At 37.6% G+C, this 19,515-nt stretch overlaps 1 long non-coding RNA gene and 1 pseudogene across 1 annotated transcript in view; both read right to left on the bottom strand.

Annotated features, from left to right (window-relative positions):
* LOC139439325 (uncharacterized) overlaps window positions 1-19,515 on the bottom strand; it is a 250,684-nt gene that overhangs the window by 32,624 nt on the left and 198,545 nt on the right. The window lies entirely within an intron of this gene.
* LOC101433746 (actin, cytoplasmic 1-like) lies at window positions 3,187-4,748 on the bottom strand (annotated as a pseudogene).

Genomic DNA, 19,515 nt, shown 5'->3' with positions numbered 1-19,515 from the left:
AAATGCCAAGTATGTGCCAGGCACAGCAGAGAAAAAAAGAACCAGAGAATCTGTCTTGCAGTTTACTATCTATAGAAGCATTTAGAGAAATCAGAATTTTAAAAATATAAAAGCATACTTTAATGGAGAGCAATATAAAAATATACACAGAGTTGTTCAGCGTCATACAAAAGCATTGGATTAAGCTAGTGATTCTTGGTACCTCCCCCCTTTCCACTGAAAACTGATTTATGGTGGTAGTGGCTTATTTGTTTTTGTGTGTGTTTTTTCGTTTGTTCTATTTTTGAATTTGAGATTTATAAGATTAATCACACTTTCATTCATGGCATGGTTTCATCATCAACATGTTAAGAACTGTTTTAATTTTGTCCTATTTTATCATATTTTACCCCTTTATCCACTCCTCCCTACTTTCCACTCTTCCACCCTTCCATCCACGTGGTTATTTAGATATACAATATCCTTGACGATTAATGTGGCTTTGGCACTAGGCTAATTTGCATAAACGATTATGTATAATGATTCTTACCATATTCATTCCCTACTGTTTTGTAGATCATGCCATGCTGTCAAATATAAAGCTAGCTTATTGTTGCTGCCTGCTCATAGTGTTCCAGCACTCCGCCATCCAAATAGACCTCAGTTTCCTTGGCCATGTCCCCAGGTTACCTACAATTTCCTGCTATCACAAGTAGTGCTGCTGTTAAAATCTTCCACCAAATCCTGTGATTTTCAAGAGCTGGGCAGTAGGGTCAAGTCATACTTATTTTAGCAGGTACTGTCAGATTCTCTCCCAAATCCTTGTAGCACTTACATTCCCACTAGTTGTGCATGTAGTTTCCTCTTTACCCCCACACCCTCAGGTACCTTTCTATGATTCAGCTTTTAACTTCTACCAATCTGGTGGTTATGACATAGTATTTGATTGTTTTGATTTTCATTTCTGTACTTAGTCATGGGTCCGAGAAAAAATTTATGTATTTATTAACCATTTGTATAAATCCTCTTAGCTCTAACACTCATTTTTACAACTGTTTGGTTTTTCTTTTGAAAAATATGTTTTTATATATTTTAAAATATTAAGTGGCTCTCGTTGTAAGATAATATTTTTTATGAAACATAAAATTTTTTTGACTGTAGCCAAATTTCCTTTTTGATATTGTTATTTTGTTTGTTGTTATTTTTATGTACTGTGCTTTCAGAAATTTTTTAAAAAAGATATGCTTCCCTAATTTAAGTAAAACATGACATTCTCTTATATCTCTTTCCTCTTCTTCCTCCTCTTCTTTTTTAATTTTCCAGTGCCCACACTTGTCAAATTTTTATTTTGCCAAATAAGAGCAATTACAAATTCAACTTCATCACAGTCACCATAGCATAAATTGACAATAACAAATTACATGTAGATAATTTCACAATTATGAAGTCCCTTTCAATTGAATAAATTTAACAACACACTGAAAATTTCCCACATATTTTGTTTTTCATTTCATAGCATCTAGTTCATGGACCAACAATGGGACCCACTGAACTTGTACCTTCCTCACCTTAGAGCAGGATTAGTATGGAGCAAACCTGCCTGAGAATGAATGGAAACCAAAAAGCTTTGTTCTCCACCTTGATGCTAAAATTTCTTCTATTACTAGTCAAAGTAGTTTTATAGTAGACTATCAGTAAGTCCACTCTAGTCCATATTTTATTCCTCCATTCTGTGGACCCTGGGATGGTGATGTCCTCTCCACCTCTAGATCAAGAGGGGGCTTAGATTTCACATGGATGATGGATGCAATTCCTCTGCTTGCAGTTGTAGGCACTCTTGGTTCCCTGGTGTGGTGGCTGACCATCTTTACCTCCCTGTGAACTGACCTGGGTAAGACCACAGCAGTTAATGAGGGCAGGGAGAGGGAAGAGGAGATGTGATGTGGGGGCATTTTGGGGATTTTGAGTTGTCCTAAATGATATTGCAGGGTCAGATGCTGGACCTTATAGATCTTGCCACAATCCACTCAATGTACTGGGGGAGAGTGCGAAATATAGGGTAAACTATTATCTATATGGTGCAGCAGTGCTCCAAAATGTGTTTGCCAAGTGTGATGAGTGTGCCACAATGATGGGGGAGGCAGTTGGTGTGGGAGGAGTGGGCTGGGGGGGTGGGGGAGTATATGGGAACCTCATATTTTTTAATGTAACATTTTTTATGTGATGTATATATCCTCAAAAAAATACAATTTACAAAAATGATATGGTGAGGGGGTGGGGAATGGGTTATATGGGAAAAAATAAATGATTTTTAAAAAGGTCCAAAGCATGCAAACATGGAAAACTTACAACTAGCTTTTGTAAAATAAATCAATTTTATTGATAAATATTAGTAAAGATTACAGCCTCCCCCCCCCCCCCCAAAAAAAAAAAAGCTTCGTTCAAGCCCATCTATGCGGCCCTTTTCGCCTTTAGGAGACAGTTCAGAGTAACCTCCCTGCAACTACTGATCTGCTTTCTGATACTACAAATTAAGTTTGTCTCTTCTAGAATTTCATACTCTGTGTACACAGTGGTATCTGGCTTCTTTTGCACAGAATAATATTTTTAAAAGCCATTCTTTTTTTTAGGTGTGTACTTTTATTGAACTGGTCTCAAGTCAGTGTACAGTTAAGCCCTGGCTGCCTCCCAAACATGACCAACTCCCAGGGAGACTAAAAGCCTTCATACATCTAAAGTTAGGGGACAAAAAGGGGGCCCACAATGGCTGACCATTCAAAATTAAAGAACAAGTATTCAAGTGGAAGATTTTTAAAAAATGGGATGACATAACTGACACAAAAGCAATGCTACCACCTCCCTTGTGTGAATATGGACGAGGACTGAGCATTTCTCCTTAAGAAGAAGTGGGCAGCTTTGGGGAAGGCAAGGAACTTTGTGGAACAATGCATCTCAAGATATTTGGAATGACTACTTTAAAAAAGAACAATGTGGCATCAAAGTCCTCAGACACATTTGTAGAACTTTGGGGATGCTCACTCTGACTTACTGCTGTCACCTTCACCATTCCACCTTTTAAATCTTGAGTCAAGTACCAAAAATTTTAAAATATTCATTTAAAAATAAAGCCATGTCAATCTCATCTTGTTTTCTGGGCAAGTTAGGTTTTGTCAAGAAAGGGCATAAGGCAACTAAGTAACATTCTTCCTAGAAGCATTTGTGGTGGCATATAGAGGGTCTGGACTTCTCCTACTCCTGTTTGCTGATCCACATCTGCTGGAAGGTGGACAGCAAGGCCAGGATGGAGCCGCTGATGCACTCAGAGTACTTGCGCTCAGGGAGGGCAATGATCTTGGTCTTCATTGTGCTAGGGCCAGTGCCTTGATTTCTTTCTGCATTTTGTCAGCAATGCTCAGGTACATGGTGGCTCCATTAGACAGCACCTTGTTGGTGTAGTGGTCCTTGCAGAGGTCCACCTCATACTTCATGATGGAGTTGAAGGTAGTTTTATGGATGCCACAGGATCCCATGCCCAGGAAGAAGGACTGTGTAGCAGTTTCATATGGTTATGAATTCCAAAAATAGATATTGGATTATGTTTGTAATCGATCTATACCTAGGCATGATTGAGTTATGATTAGGACTCACAGATAAAAGGCATGGTAAAGAACAGAGTTAAGGGTTTTCTGATGTTGGAGTTTTGATGATGGACTTTGATGTGGAAGACTTAAGCTGGAGCCCCAGGAAGTCAGCACCCAGAGGAAAGAGAAGCCAACCCCAGGAAGAAAGGAAACTCGAACCAGAGAAAAGCAAGTCCCAGGAACATAGGAACCCAGAAAGCCTGAACCCTCATAGACATTGGCAGCCATCTTGCTCCAAATAGACTTTGGTGAGGGAAGTAACTTATGCTTTATGGCCATGTATCTGTAAGCTCCTACCCCAAATAATTACCCTTTATAAAAACCAACCAATTTCTGGTATTTTACATCAGCAACCCTTTGGCTGACTAATACAGGCTGGAATAGGGCCACAGGGCAGTAGAACCTCTTGTTGACTCCAATGATGACCTGCCCACTGGGCAGCTTGTAGCTGTTCTCCAGGGCAGAGGATGACATGGCAGTGGCCATCTCCTGCTCAAAGACCAGGTGATGTAGCAGAGCATCTCCTTAATGTCACACACAATCTCCTGCTCAGCAGTGACGGTGAACCTGTAGCCATGCTCGGTGAGATCTTCATGAGATAGTCTGTTAGGTGTCTGCCTGCTAGGTCCAGATGCAGGATGGTGTGGGGAAGGGTGTAGCCCTCATAGATGGGCATGGTGTGGGTGACCCTGTCCCTGGAGTCCATCATGATGCCCGTGGTGCTGTCAAAGGCATACAGGGACAGCCCAGCCTCATACATGGTAGGGTGTTAAAGGTTTTGAACATGATCTGTGCCATCTTTTCACAGTTAAACTGGAATTCAAGGGGGCCTTGATCAGCAACACAGAGTGCTCCTCAAGGGCCATGTGCAGTTCCTTGGAGAAGGTGTGGTGCCATATCTTCTCCGTGTCATACCAGTTGGTGATGATGCCCATGCTCAAGGGGTACTTGAGGATCAGGTTGCCCCTTGCTCTAGGCCTCATAGCCCACCTTGGAATCCTTCTGGCCCATGCCCACCTCGGGCCTGATGCCACAGGTGCCCCATGATAGATGGAGGATGCATCGTTGCCCAGCCTTGCACATATCTGAGCCATTGTTGACCACTCATACAGCGATATCATCATCCATGCTAAGCTTGGGGGTTGGAGGGTATAAAGCAGTGACTGTGGCAGTAGAGCGGTGAGCAAAGGGCAGACTTGGGTTTGGTGGTCCAGAGGCATTTATTTTACCAGGAATTGCTTTCATGGTTGAGTAGTATTATACTGAATGAGTATATCAGTTTGTGTATCCATTCACCTATTATGGACATTTGGGTTGTTTCCATCTTTTAGGATGTTGTAAATATAAATCTCCTATGAACATTTGTCTACTAGTCCTTGTGAGGACTTAGGTTTACTTTTCTCTTGGGTAAATCCTAAAATGAGAATTTCTGGGTTGTGGGGTAAGGGTATATTGTTATCTTTTAATAATCTGCAGTTTACCAAAGTTGTCATACCATTTTACTTTCCAACCAGTAATGCATGAACTTTTAGTTCTTGTCAGCACTTGCTATTGTGTTTTTAATTTTAGACTTTTTAATCAGTGTGTAGTGTATCGCTGTGGTTTTAAATAGAAATTCCATAATGGCTAATGATGTAGAGCATGTTTTCATGTGCTTATTGATTGTGTATCTTTGGGGAACGTTCAGATTTTTTGCCCATTTTAAAATTTTCTTATTACTGAGTTTTAATAGCTGTTTATATGTTCTAGTTACAAGTCTTTGTGTGACATATGAATTGAGACTATTTTCTTCCTGTCTGTGGCTGGCCTTTTCAATTTCTTAACAGTGTCTTTTGAAGAACAAATGTTTAACTTTTAGGGAGCAAAATTTATCAATTTTTTTTTCTTTTATAGCTAATATTCTTTTTCTTTCCTAGCTAAGAAATCTCTGTCTAAGCCAAGGTTTATAATGTTTTTCTGCTGTTTCTTCCAGAAATTTTAGAGTTTTAACTTATACATTTAGGTGTATAATCCATTGTGAGTTAGGGATTGCTATAGATCAAAGTTCATTTTGCCCATATCATATCTAGATGCTTTAGCACTGGTTTCTGGTTTTGTTTTTTTTTTGTATTTTTTAAAATTTATTTTTAAAAGATACATAGATTACACAAAATGTTACGTTAAAAAATATAAGAGGTTCCCATATACCTCACTCCCCATACTCCCCACTCCTCCCACATCAGCAACTTCTTTCATTAGTGTGGTACATTTATTGCACTTGATGAATACAGTTTGGAGCACTGCTACAGAGCATGAATTATGGTTTATGTTGTACTTTACACTCTCTCCCAGTCCATTCAGTGTGTTATGGCAGGATATATAATGTCTAGCACCTGTCCTTGCAATATCACTGAGGACAATTCCAAGTCCTGAAAATGCCCCCAACATCACATCTATTCTTCCCTTTCCCTGCCTTCAGCAACTCCCATGGCCACTGTCTCCATATCAATGATACAATTTCTTCCATTGGTAGAGTCAAAATAATTCTATAGTAGAATACAAGTAAGTCCACTCTAATCCATATTTTATTCCTCCATCCTGAGGACCCTGGAATGGTGATGTCCACTCTACCTCTTAATTGAGAGGGGGCTTAGATCCCACATGGCTGATGGATGGGATTCTCCTGCTTGCAGTTGTAGGCTCTCTCAGTTCCTCAATATGGTGGTTGACTTTCCTTTCCCTATTGAATAATCTTGGCATCTTTGTTTGGAAGCAACTGACCATAAATTTCATTTATTTCTGGACTCTTAATTATATTCTATTAGTCTATATGTTTCTCCTTATATCAGTGTAGAATTGTTTTGATTACTGTAGCATTATAAGAACTCTTGAAAACAGATAGCATGAATCCTCCAAATTTGTCTCTTTTTTAAAAACTTGTGTATTATAGATCATTTGAATTTAGTATAAATTTTACAAATAGCTTTTCAATTTTGGCAATAAAGCCTGCTGGGATTGTGACTGGATAACATTGAATCTGTGAATCATTTTAGGGCAAATTAGCAGTAGTACATTTCTCCATTTATTTAGATATTTTTAATTTTCTCTAAGTGAGGTTTTGAAGTTTTAAGTACATAGATCTTCAAAAATTTTGTTAAATATGCGTTCTGTGATGGTCAGGCTAATGAGTCAACTAGGCCAGGTAATTGTACCCAGTTGTTTGGTCAAGCAAGCACTGGGCTAATTGTAATACAAGGATATTGATGGACTTTAGTCACCAGTGAGTCTAGTGCATAAATAGCTGATTATATCAGCATCTATTTGGCTGTTTAGCCAAATACCTATATTTATTTATTTTTTTGTTTGTTTGTTTTTGTTTTTGAGGTACCAGGGCCAGGGATTGAATGTAGGACCTTGTCTGTGGGTAGACAGCACTCAACTACTGAGCAACATTGGCTCCTGATTAGGATTTTTTATTTGCTTGTTGTTTGTGTTTTTGTTTTCAGGAGGCCCCAGGGACCAAACCCAGGGCCTCCAGTGTGGGAAGGAGGCCCTCGACTGCTAGAGCTACATCCACTCCCTTAGCTAAATACTTTTAAGAATGTTCACCTCTTTGTTTATAAGTGAAATCAGCCTATAATTTTGTGAACTTAAGCTATCCCTTTCTGGTTTGAAAACCAAGGTTATTGAGTAAAATATGAGTATTGTCTCACAGTTGCTTAAAAACAAGAAGACATATATAAAAAGTCTCAAAAAAAAAGAACCTAAAGTGAGAAACAGACAGATTGGCTTAACATCAACTTTTATCATGAGATGTAACAAGAAAAAAATCAAGCTCTTACATGTTCAATTTAAATGAGGAATAACAAAAACAATAATATGGCTTCCACAATCTTGGAGGAAAACCAATTGGTATAAAACATATCACAAATAAAGGATTGCACATGTATAAATAAGAGAGCCTATACGCCCAAACCTATCCTCAAATTAATCTGGCCTGAGAATAGAAAGACCTGGAAGTATTGGCCTAATATGTCCCCAAGGCTGTTAGTACATCCCAAGGTCGTATTTTAGAGAGAAATTCGATAGAAAAAAAGGAGGGAATGATAAAAACACGGTTCTTGTAAAGTTAGTGTTTAAACTTAAATCCTAGCCCATATGTTCTAGAACAACTTAGGTATTATATTGATGTGGGCTATGGGTGGAAAGCTCTTTGTCTCTTCAGAAATAACTAAGCTGTTTGACTTGTGTCTCTTCAGAAATAACTAAGTTGTTTGACTTGTAAGTGTAGAACGGTAAGAGGCTGCAGTCCTGCCCTTAGGGACGGTGACAGCAGGCTCCAGTCCCAGGAAATGTTTAACAAAGCAAGAGCTATAAACTTTAAGTATTTAGGAGAAATGCAGAAACCAAGGCTTATCTAAAATGTCTGGAGTCCTTGCTAAAAGCTTACCTAAGATGTAAAAGAGATATATGCTAATTGAAGCCTATTGAGAACTAAAACAAAGAGACCATTTGGCCTTTCCTCTCTGTATAAAAGACGTTTGAAAATCTTGTTCAGGGCTCAGGATTCAAACTAAAAGCTCCCAAGTCCGGCCGGCCGTCAATAAACCATTTTTTTCCTTCTCAAAATCATTCCTGAGTCCTGGCCTCTCTATACTCAATTAATTAAACTTCTCTTAAATTCCACAACATTAATGGCAACCACGAAGGGACAAAAATGAAGGCCAGAGACGGTAGCATTTTGCTGCCCCTTCCAAATCCCCGAGGAAGCCGGGAGGACTCGGGTGAACCCCAAATCTGGGCGCCCCTGGATTAAATTTAATCCAGAAAAGATGTGGGCTCCACCAGAATCTTCCCGACAAAAATCGAGGGCAATGGAAGGTCTGAAGAGAAAGATTCTGGGAACGAAAAAGAACTCCGAACATGGAAAAAGGTAAGACTCCCCGGGTGAGCACAGTCTAGAAGGCCCTAGCTTTAATTGCTAAGAAGGGGAGGCTGATCACCTCCCGAGAGAACCCTAGTAGCCCCAGAAGGCTGGGGGGAAGCCGTTCTCTCTAGGCTTGGGAAAAGGAGGAAAACCGGGGAAAAGCCCTGGTGTTTTGGGTTTGTCTAACTGCATGTTAGAATCTGGTACTGGTCTTATATCCACTAAAGGAGTGGAGTCTCGATTTTAATAGGAAGGGTATTTATAAGTTCGAGTCCTAATATCCTAGAAATTGGTCTAGATTAAAGAAAACAAAACTTGGTTACAGGAAAATAGATCAGCTTTTCTGGTAGAGCTTAGTCTGGGTGTAAAGTTTAAACAGTGGAAAAGTCTAGCTAGAATCTTTTGTTATAGTGCTAATTTGTGAATGAATTTGCTTTATACCAAATGTTAAGTGTTCTGAGGTTTGTGATAGCTGTGGGGGCAGCCGTGGTGAAAATAAATATATAAACTTGTGAGTCAGATTAGTGACCTTTGTGCTTCTGTCTGTGTCAGCTCAATGTTAGTGTTAGAGTTGTGTCCTTACATGAAGTAGAATTACAGCTGAGCTGGAGCCCTCCCTTGCCATTGGCAAGGGGGTGAAATGATTCTGGGGCAAAAGCTGAAGAGTCTAGATGTTTGTAGAGTCTAGATGTTTGTGCGTGCTCTGCTGTCTTGTCTCTAGTCTGGCCCTTTGCCGGGGCTTGGAGGCCATCTGTGTCCGCGCCAAGCACCCAAGTCTGTTGGGAATGTCCCAGTCAGAGCGGCTGAGTTCCTGGGAGAGTTGCCAAATTTGAGTAGGTTCTGTCTGCCCATTTTGGCTGAAAGCTAGAAAAGGGGGAGCAGCTTGCCCCTTTCCAGTGAGTCCACCCTTCTATTCATAAGCCGCATTCCTGTTTGTTGTGCACCCCTTCTTGCAAGATTGAGAATAAAGTATTTTCTTCTCCACAATCTGGTGAGCCTTATTTTCTTCCAGAAGATTTCTTTCCAACAAAATAAAGTAATTAGTAGCTCTATTAACAAATTTCAGTAAAAAAAGGAAAGTCCATAAAAACTATAGAGAGATCTTTCCTGGGTTATAATTTTAAAAAATTAAGTAATTGTGTAATGTGTTTTGAAACCTGGTAGTCAGTATGCATGTGTTTTAAAACCTGGTAGTCAGTTATGCTTTTAAATTAATAATTTTCATAACTTAAAAAAAAGAAGTTTTTAGCTTCCTGTAAGAGAAAAAGAGAACATTCCTTGCATAAACTATAATAGTTTCAATTTTATTTAACTTGAGTGTAATCTCCCATAGTTAATTTATAAACTAAATTAACATATGTACAAAATCTTTACAGTAATGAAAATTGTAAGTGAAAATTGTAAGTTCACATTGGTGAAATTAAGCTAAAAAAAAAAGATTGTAGATATGCTCTCTTAAATAAAGAGTAAATTTCTTTCATTGGTAATCGTAATTTAGTAAGTTTATTTAAACATGAGGTGTCTAGTCAATGCGGTTATAGTCAATTATAAAGAGTTTGTAAAACATCTTCCAAACTGAAAATCTTTAAATAGTTCTAGTTGTAGAAGTCATTGTTAACTAAAGAAACTTAGATTAGTATTGGTAGCAAAAATAACTTCATGATAATAAACCTGTCTGAAGGCCACTGCAAAATACACATTTAAGTAAATAGTAATAAAAAGTTATCTTGATTCTATTAGAAATATTCTGTTTTCATTCTAACAATGAAAAGTATTTTTCCTCTATTACTAAAGTAAAGTACCTACTGTTATCTTCATAGTAAAATTGTGTAAGTAAATAGTCATTTGATATATGTATTGCGTTAAGTTGTTTAAAATATATATAAAACAAAGAATAAACTTTAACATTGTCAAACTCTTGTGCATTCGAACCAGGCCTTGTATACATTACAGGTGGCCTCTCCATGTGAGTTATTAGCTAGGCTGGTCACTGACCCCTCAATTAAAAAAATGTGCTATATCAGTCTCTGGTTCTGCTCCTGAAGTTGATAGAAACTATATTGCAGTTTCAAGCTCCTGCAGCCAATAATGACTCGGTACAGCCAAGTGTACAATGGATATCGCCTCCAGACTGGCACTGTTCCATGGTGCCAGAGAGCACTATGCACCAAGCTAGTAGAATACTGGAAAATCTCTAGAATACTAGAAAGATGCTGCAACTTGCTCACTGCGTTGAAGAACATGCTGAGTAGAGCCATGATACCAGGAGACTGTAAGTAAAACTTGAGCACAATTAGCATTATGGCCTGCTCTCATGGAGAGATAACATGTAAAGTATTACAAACCTGAAACTCAAAACTAATAATAGCAACTCTAAATCCTTATGCATTAAGTAATACATTAGTTAATATTAAGTGCTGTACTTTTATCCTGTACTAAATATATGCCTAATAATTGTAATGTTATCTTTTCTATTTTAGATCAAGTGCAGAAGTATATTAGACATGTTAAATTCCTAGTAAAATCATTTTCTAAACAGTTAATAACATGTCTATAAAATAAAGTGGCAGTCTCAGCCAGTCTCAGTTAGCAAAAGTGAAGCTTGCTTGCTGATGGTGAGTCACCTATTGAACAAGTCAAAATTGCTAAAAATTGTACAATGAAAACCAAGGTGTAAAAATCTTTATTCTGTAGTTCTGATCACTCCCACAGGTGAAAACTAAGAGTATTTCCAAATTAGTGTTCTAATCCTGAGTAAAGCCAGTTGCCCAAAGAGTGCCAGTTCACCAGGAGCATCTAACAGAGCGAATGAGTGTCAATCATTGAACAGCTTAAAATGTGTCTTCAGACAAAGCTAAGTGTCTGTTGCAATTTCTCTCTAAAGATGGATAACTTAAAAAAGAATATATATGCTGTTCCCACCAGCTTTTAAGGAATGCCATCTTTATAAACATCTAATCTTGTCTATCTCTGTAATCCAATGTGTCCTCTTTAAAAAAACGAGTATTCCAAATTTTTAATTAAGTTTGTTTCTTTCAAAGTGAACATCTTATTAACCATATGAAAACTTCATCCAACTTCGTACAGAATGCCAGATCCATCTTCCTCCAGTTAAAATAAATTAAAGAGTTCTACACCTTATTAAGCAATGACTACAGCCCATGGCCAGCAGGAAGCAGTTACAGAAAAGAGATCGTCTCCCTTCAGCACCCCTTTTAAATTAAAGGTGTAAACTCTTTAAGAGTAAAATAAAAGTAATAGATAAATCTGGAACCTGACTAAAAATCCACGTGAGTGCCAGAGGCAGCAAAATAACTGCGAGAGGCCCCTGCCCAAGATTCTGCTGTCCAGAATGAAAAGTTCTAAACTTCTAAAAACAGTCCTTAATGCTGTACTAAAGACTGATAAATAATCAGTCAAGACAACAAAAAGTCATCCACCTCATAGCTCCAACAATAATTATGCCAAAGCTTAGCAAGTAAACTTTGACAAAGGGGGGAATGATGTGGGCTATGGGTGGAAAGCTCTTTGTCTCTTCAGAAATAACTAAGCTGTTTGACTTGTAAGTGTAGAACGGTAAGAGGCTGCAGTCCTGCCCTTAGGGACGGTGACAGCAGGCTCCAGTCCCAGGAAATGTTTAACAAAGCAAGAGCTATAAACTTTAAGTATTTAGGAGAAATGCAGAAACCAAGGCTTATCTAAAATGTCTGGAGTCCTTGCTAAAAGCTTACCTAAGATGTAAAAGAGATATATGCTAATTGAAGCCTATTGAGAACTAAAACAAAGAGACCATTTGGCCTTTCCTCTCTGTATAAAAGACGTTTGAAAATCTTGTTCAGGGCTCAGGATTCAAACTAAAAGCTCCCAAGTCCGGCCGGCCGTCAATAAACCATTTTTTTCCTTCTCAAAATCATTCCTGAGTCCTGGCCTCTCTATACTCAATTAATTAAACTTCTCTTAAATTCCACAACAATATGATTCTAGTCAGTGTCAGTGGAAGAAATAAACCCTATAGTGGCATAGCATTGCCCTACCTGTTCAAAAAGCTAATTGGCTTCACCAGCATAGGAAAAATATGGCCTGGGAAGTAAATTGTGATGAAAGAACTCCAAACAACCTGAAGATTAGGCAGCTTCCCATGTTCCTGTTATCAGCCAGAAGGGTTGGCCAGCAGTAAAATAGGAAGTTAAATTTATACCAGCTTCACAATATGAGTCATCTATCTTTCCTTGTTTTCTGGATTTATTTATGATAAAGTGTTTCTGCCCCTTGAAAATTTAATAGTACTCATTTAAAATAACTGCTAATTCTTCACCTTGTTAGGGGGTAGGGAGAAAGGGAATGAGGAAACAGAATTTTTACATTTTCTTTAATAGTTATTAGTGTAGTTATGTATTATAATTCTTTTTGTGCAAAGTTTATGCTTCCAGACATTTATTTCATCAAGATTTTCAAATTCTTTGGCATAAAGTTATTCCTCATAGCCTCATGATATTTATTCGATATTCTATCTGTGGCAAATCCCCTTTTGATACTGCATTTTGTAATACTTGAATCTTCTCTCTTTTTTCTTGATCAGATATACCAGGAGTTTGTATGTCATATTTGTATACTTAAAAACTAGCTTTTGTTTTATTAAGCATCTCTATTGGGTTTGTGTTATTCTCTACTACATTGATTCATGCTTTTGTGATTATTTTTTCTGTCCTTATATATTTGGCTTTACTCTGTGGAATTATTTTCTAGCTTCCTGATTTGAGTGTTAAGCCCATTTGTTTCCTCTTCTGCTTGTTTCGTGATAGATTCAAATCTATAAATTTCTCTTTGGATAGCATTTCAGATTCACCCCCACATATTTTGATCTGTAGTGCCTCCATGCAATTTAGCTCTAAGAATTTCATAATTTCTCTTTATGACTTCTTAATAAAGTTTTTTTAATAAGATGTTATTTAGTATTGAAACATTGGGATTGTTTTAGCTTTTGTTATTTATTTCTAATTTTGTTTTATGACCCAATAGTCAACATGGTGTTGCTTAATTAGGTTATACTGAAGTTAAATGGAGGACTTCCATTTTTGTAACTGTTCCATGTCCTTGATAGGATATATGTGATCTGTTTGAGTCTATAAATTTCTACGCATCTATTGGTTTAAACTCAATAAACATGTTTCTTGATTTACCTGTTTCTGAGATGGGTGCATTAAAATGTCCAATTACAATAGTTGCTTTAGTTATTTCTCTCCATAGAGCTACTGGTTATTGTTTTCAAATATATAGTATTAGATATGTAAACATTGATGATTATTTGTGAAATCAAAATTCTGCCCAAATCAAATATAATCTCCTCACTAAAGACATCCCCTATATTCCAATCACCACTGTCATCTAAACGAAGAAACTTGGAATTTCAAAACTCATTTTTAACACTCAAAATATATGACAACTGGAAAGATCTTAAAAATCTTTTATAATTCATTTCTTTCAGCAACACCCCATGGTCATTGAGTAACTCAAAAGCAAAGTAGAACTTGAACCCAAGTATTAACTCTGCCCACCACAGCATGCATAATTCGATGATAAAGTATATTCTTTCTTATCTAAAGACTGCTGGTTCACCTCATTTGTGTTGCCTGAACAACCAGGCTATAAATTCATCAGGACATTTATTAATTTCATTCATTCACTCACTAACTTATCCATCAATTAGTTTATCGATCATGTACATAAATCAGGCACTATCTGGATTCTGGGTATACAAAGGTGAAAAACAAATGGAGCAGCTATCAAGTTTTATACATATCCAATTATAGCACTAATTATATACTGAGCACATAATTACTCAATAAATATTTGTTGAACTGATTGACCTTTAGAGACAATTGCATCAGGCAACAACTAAATAAGCAGTGATTTATAATTCAGATATCAAAGTGAAAAAGACAACCAGTCCTTCCTCCAATGCCTAGTGCTTTTGTCCCTAGGTCAAGCTAATTTCTGTCTTCCTTTGGATAAATTCTCTTCCAGGAGCTATTTTGGAGATTTAAGCAAATAACCTTGATTAATAACTTTCCAACTAGTTCACATTACATGTCTAGACATCTCAATTCCAGAAATGAATGTAACTTGGGCTGAATATAGCTTGAGCTCTTTGAAGAGTAAGAGAAATGGAAAACATTTTTAAAAGGCCAGAAAAGTATGAAGTATGAAAAGATTCCATACTTCATATCATATAAGAAATGTATTGAATATGAGCAATTTTGTTCATGAAACATTATTATAGCCAGAGATACTATTAGGTAAATGAACATTTCATTATATTTTAGACAAATTAGTTTTAGTTAAATGAATCTCTGGCAAATTGTACTGGTAGAGGTAGTAGGAGGTTCCTTTATCAAGAAGCTCCCCACTAAACATACGATATTTAGGAAGTCAAAGTGGCAGGAAAATGTGGTATGTGTGTCCTGCATAGGTGAGGGGTATCTGATAAGAAACCGATGTGTTCTCTAGGATCAAGACAAATACCTCAGAAGGAAATATATCTGAGAAAATAGAGGCATATTCCGTGATTTCCCGTTAGCTTACACACATACGCAGTCTTTGTCATCTGTGTGCTTTGACCCTGATCATCCATTTCTCTCCCCTCCTCTACTCCCATGCACTTAGCAGCTGATCAATCTGTTCATCTTAAACACCCTAAAGTCCCCCTACCCCACCCCGCCGTTGGGAAGGAAAGGGACACAGAGTGGAGTGGCGGAAAGAACCCAGGACTGGAAACACATCAACATGGAGATGTCTAAATTCATGATTACAAGTTAGTTGTGCAGGTGAACAGGTATGTATCATAGCAGGAATGTGTCCCACTTACCTGAGAATAACTTGATGTGGGCCTCTAGCTAATGTTCAGCGAGATGGTGGCCCCCCCCAAATTCCGCCCTTTGACCTATTTAAGGCAGGGGTCAGCTACCTGAGACAAGGCCTGAGACAACTTCAAAGGCCTTGATACTTCTCTGCCCCTTTGTTTTCTCCCTGGCCCCCTGCTCCGTCTTTGCTTGCTCATTCGTCTTCCTCTATGATTCTTTCCTAAAGCATTTAACCAAGCCCAGAAAGCTAACCTGAAGCACAGCAAAGACAGTAAAACCAGGTCCCCTTCCCTGGAGCAGTAATCATAACAATGATCATTGTGACAAGAGGAACTCACAGTTGGAGCACTTAATACCTGCTAGTCACAATTTCAAATGTTCCTTTCTTTTCCTAATGACTTTTAAATTTCATACAATACCTCATTCAAGCCTAAACACAACCCTTTGAGGTGATCTCTAATATTTTCCCTTTTCCCAGATGTGAGAAATGACACACAGAGGAGTTAAAATATTTGCTCAAGATTTAAAAAAACACAAAAAACAACAAATGAGCAAAACCACAATTCTCTAGTCCCAGACTCTATATACTGGACAGAACTTTGTGTCCCTTTTCCTGCACCACACATGATAATTGTTTTGCTAATCTGCAGTGTGTTGGCAAAGGTTCCTGACATTACAGAACCCACAGCAAAATATTCCAGCCCTGGCATTTGGTTACTTTCTGAGCAGAAACTCACTTCAATGAAGCAGCGACTGAAATTGCAGTTGCTCACAGGGAAGACCTCAGAAAGATAGCTTACAATTTTCGTTTTGTTTTCATATTATTTACCAAAAGGAACCATGCTCAGTTGTCCCCAAACAGGATGGCAGATAGGACAAGTTCTTACACTCAGCATTTAATGAATAAAGCCATAGTATATGCGAGCGCCATTGTCTTGAAAGCCAGGGAAATAAAACCACCAAGGGCCTCACTGACTTCAGAATTATGGGAAGTCCCTGACTCTATTACAGACTACTTAGCCACATAAATTTCTGGTCATTCCACAGTTTGTCAATTCTAAGTATTTGCACACAGGCTTCAACTGCTCGTTGGGAGCCATTTCTCTACATACGAACGTGTCCTGTGACCCTTGCCAGCTGGGCACAATGGGGTTTGTGGGTGGGCAGTTATTCTTTAGGCATTCAGGAAATTCTGAACATGGATTCTGAGCCACTTAAAAACTAGAGCGCTATAATACAGACATGACTGCTGATGGAGGCCTGGAAGGACAGAACTTAACATGAGTGAGCACTAAGGAAAAGGGGAGTGACATCTGAGTATCTCTATTTGAATACTATTAGGAGTGGTCAGGCAAAGTGGGTTAAATAGTGACTGCTGCTAAGCTAGGGAATGGTAGTAATTTAGTAGCTGTATTAAATATTAAAAAAATATTTTTTCTTATTACAAAGGTTACATGGGTTTATTGTAGAGAAACAAATATAAACCAAAAAAGGGGGAAAAATACCTGAAATGCTACTATTCAAATATGTTATAATTTTACTATATGTACTTATAGACTTTTTCTACTTCAGTGCCACATAAACTTTGCTTATATGCCAGGTACAGCCCCAGGTACTGGCTATACATTGAAGACAAAAGAGATTTTTAATCCATAGGTGATATAAATTTTTAGCAAAAATGAAATAACTGGATGCTTAATGCTTTAATCTTACTTTTTTACGAGTCAATAATGAAAAGAGCAGTTTTATATGTAAATAAATAATCTTATAGAAATAGTTTTAATGGCTACATATCTATTAAATGGTATAGCCAAGCCATAATTTATTTAACCAATACTTCTTTTCTGCCTTTTACCTAGCTTCTGTTTTTGTTATTAAAAACATCCTGATGAATATCTTTGTAGTAGTTATTTGTCTATATTGCAACAGAGAAATGAATGTCAATTTTATGGGTTAAGAAGCATGCATATTGTTAAGGATTTGGATACTTTCCAAATATCTCTCTAAAAGTATTTGTCCAATTTGCACAACTCCAAGGAGGATGTGATAGTGCCTATTTCTTCACAACCCAGACAACTTTGGGTAATATAATCAAAATAAATTTGACAATCTTTATAAAAAGATGATTTCCCATTGTAATTTTATTTGACCTTCCTTTGATTACTAAGTCAAGTTTTTCATATGTGTACCATTTATTTGTATTTGTTATTTTTCTAATGCAAATTGTGAGCAAGCATTTTTTAATAAGTCCTTAGGTTTTTTTTCATCTGAGGGTTTGGGATAAGGAGATAAAGCTAATTTCCGATCTTTTGAGGAAACAGTGATTGATCTGGAGAACAAAATCACTGCAGAATTTAAGAAACAAATAGGCAAACAAAGTAGATTCATTGTACCCAAGTTAATATTGTAAAACTTAAGGACATGAATTAATTGAGGCAGAGCTGAAGTCCATAGTGTGCTTTGAGAGTTCCTCTGGTGTGACTTCCCAAGGTAGGGAGAGGGAAGGACCAGCATGCCTGATAGCATGGAACATGGTGGGCGTGGGCTCCTTCATGTGCCAGGCTGGTTAGTACAGGCAAGTCAATGAACGTCCCTGGAACTCTATTGTCTCACTTGTAAAACAAAGATAGACAAGATATTTCTCCCCCCTCTCAATTCCATTAGTTAAATATAGAAGTGTTGACAAAAAGATGGAAGAAAGGTGTGCAGCATCAGAGATCTAGACGTTAGACTGAGAGTAAATGGGAGGCTATAGTCTCCACTTAAGTGTGTTTGGCCCAGAATAGTCTTTCCTAATGTGTATTCTGTAGTACATTCTTTCCACAAAATGTTAAAGCATGTTGTGAAAAACAAGAGTCCCATGGTCATACAAGTCTAGGAAATTACAGGGTAAGCAAAGTTAAACAGATTTCTGCATTGCAGGACTTTTTATATGTTTAATATGCTAATATACCTGTGCATTCTCTGGAGGGAGTTTCCCATTTTATATGAGCAAAGAACTCTCTTGAAGTATCTTTCAGAACTAGGATTCAACAAACTCACTCAGAGAAACACAAGCATAAAGAAAAGTCAAATTGAACAGGCAGAGCAAACAGCCTTTTGACTCATCTAAACTTTCTGCCTGGTACAATTCCGGGGAAAACAACAGCTAGTCCTTCTTGTATAGTCATGAGCTACAGTGTGCTAAGACACACTTATTGTCAATGAGCACGTCACCTAACTATCTTTAATTGGCACACCTCTCTCCCTGCCTGGGAAGGGGGCATTATTTTCCACTAAGATGTTATCAAAACTCATAGCTGGGCCGCTGTTTCCACCTTTTCTCCTTTTCTTTAGAATTATCTGTTGAATCTAAAATGGCCACCTGCCAGTGACAAATTAGGAGTTATCATATGGCATCATGTATTTTGATGGTTGACATTTGAGAATCAGTAAACATTATTTTACTAAAACAAATTCACTTAATCACATTTATTGGGCAACTCGTATTTGTAATTACTATGCTATGCTTTCAGATACAGACATAAGCAGGTAGTTTTAGTAGTCATGAGGCTGGCTTTGGGTTTACTTGTGCGTGGGAAGAGGGGGGCAAAGAATAAATGAACAGTTTGGCACAAAATGATAAGAGCTATAACTGAGGTGTGATTTTTTAGGCTAATGTGTCAACTCAGTCAGGTAATGGTGTTCAATTATTGGCAAAGCAAGCACTGGGCTAATTGTAAAACAAGGGCATTTCATGGACTTTAATCATCACTGAGTTGATTATATAGATGGCTAGTTATTACATCTACAATCAACTGAGGAGCCTGCCATCAGCAATGAGTGATGTCTCATTCAATCAGTTTAATTTCTTAAAAGAAGTGATTTTGGAATTCAGAGAGAGAATCTCCATCTCTACCTCAGATAGCCAGCATTTCCTGGGGAATTCAATGAGGACCTTCATCAGAGTTTCTGGTATGCAACCTGCCCTATGGAATTTGGACTTGTACATCCCTATGGTCACATGAGACAATTTTATAAAATCTCATACTAATTAAAGATACCTCCTGTCAGTTCTGTTTCCCTAGAGAACCCTGACTAATGCATGAGGTATGGAAAATTTGCTACAGAAACTCAAAAAATGAATCAT

The sequence above is a fragment of the Dasypus novemcinctus genome, chromosome 7, assembly GCF_030445035.2.
Source record: "Dasypus novemcinctus isolate mDasNov1 chromosome 7, mDasNov1.1.hap2, whole genome shotgun sequence".
NCBI classification, from domain to species: Eukaryota; Metazoa; Chordata; class Mammalia; order Cingulata; family Dasypodidae; genus Dasypus; species Dasypus novemcinctus.
Note: the sequence above shows the minus strand (reverse complement) of the source record. Positions and strands in the feature narration are given on the sequence as shown.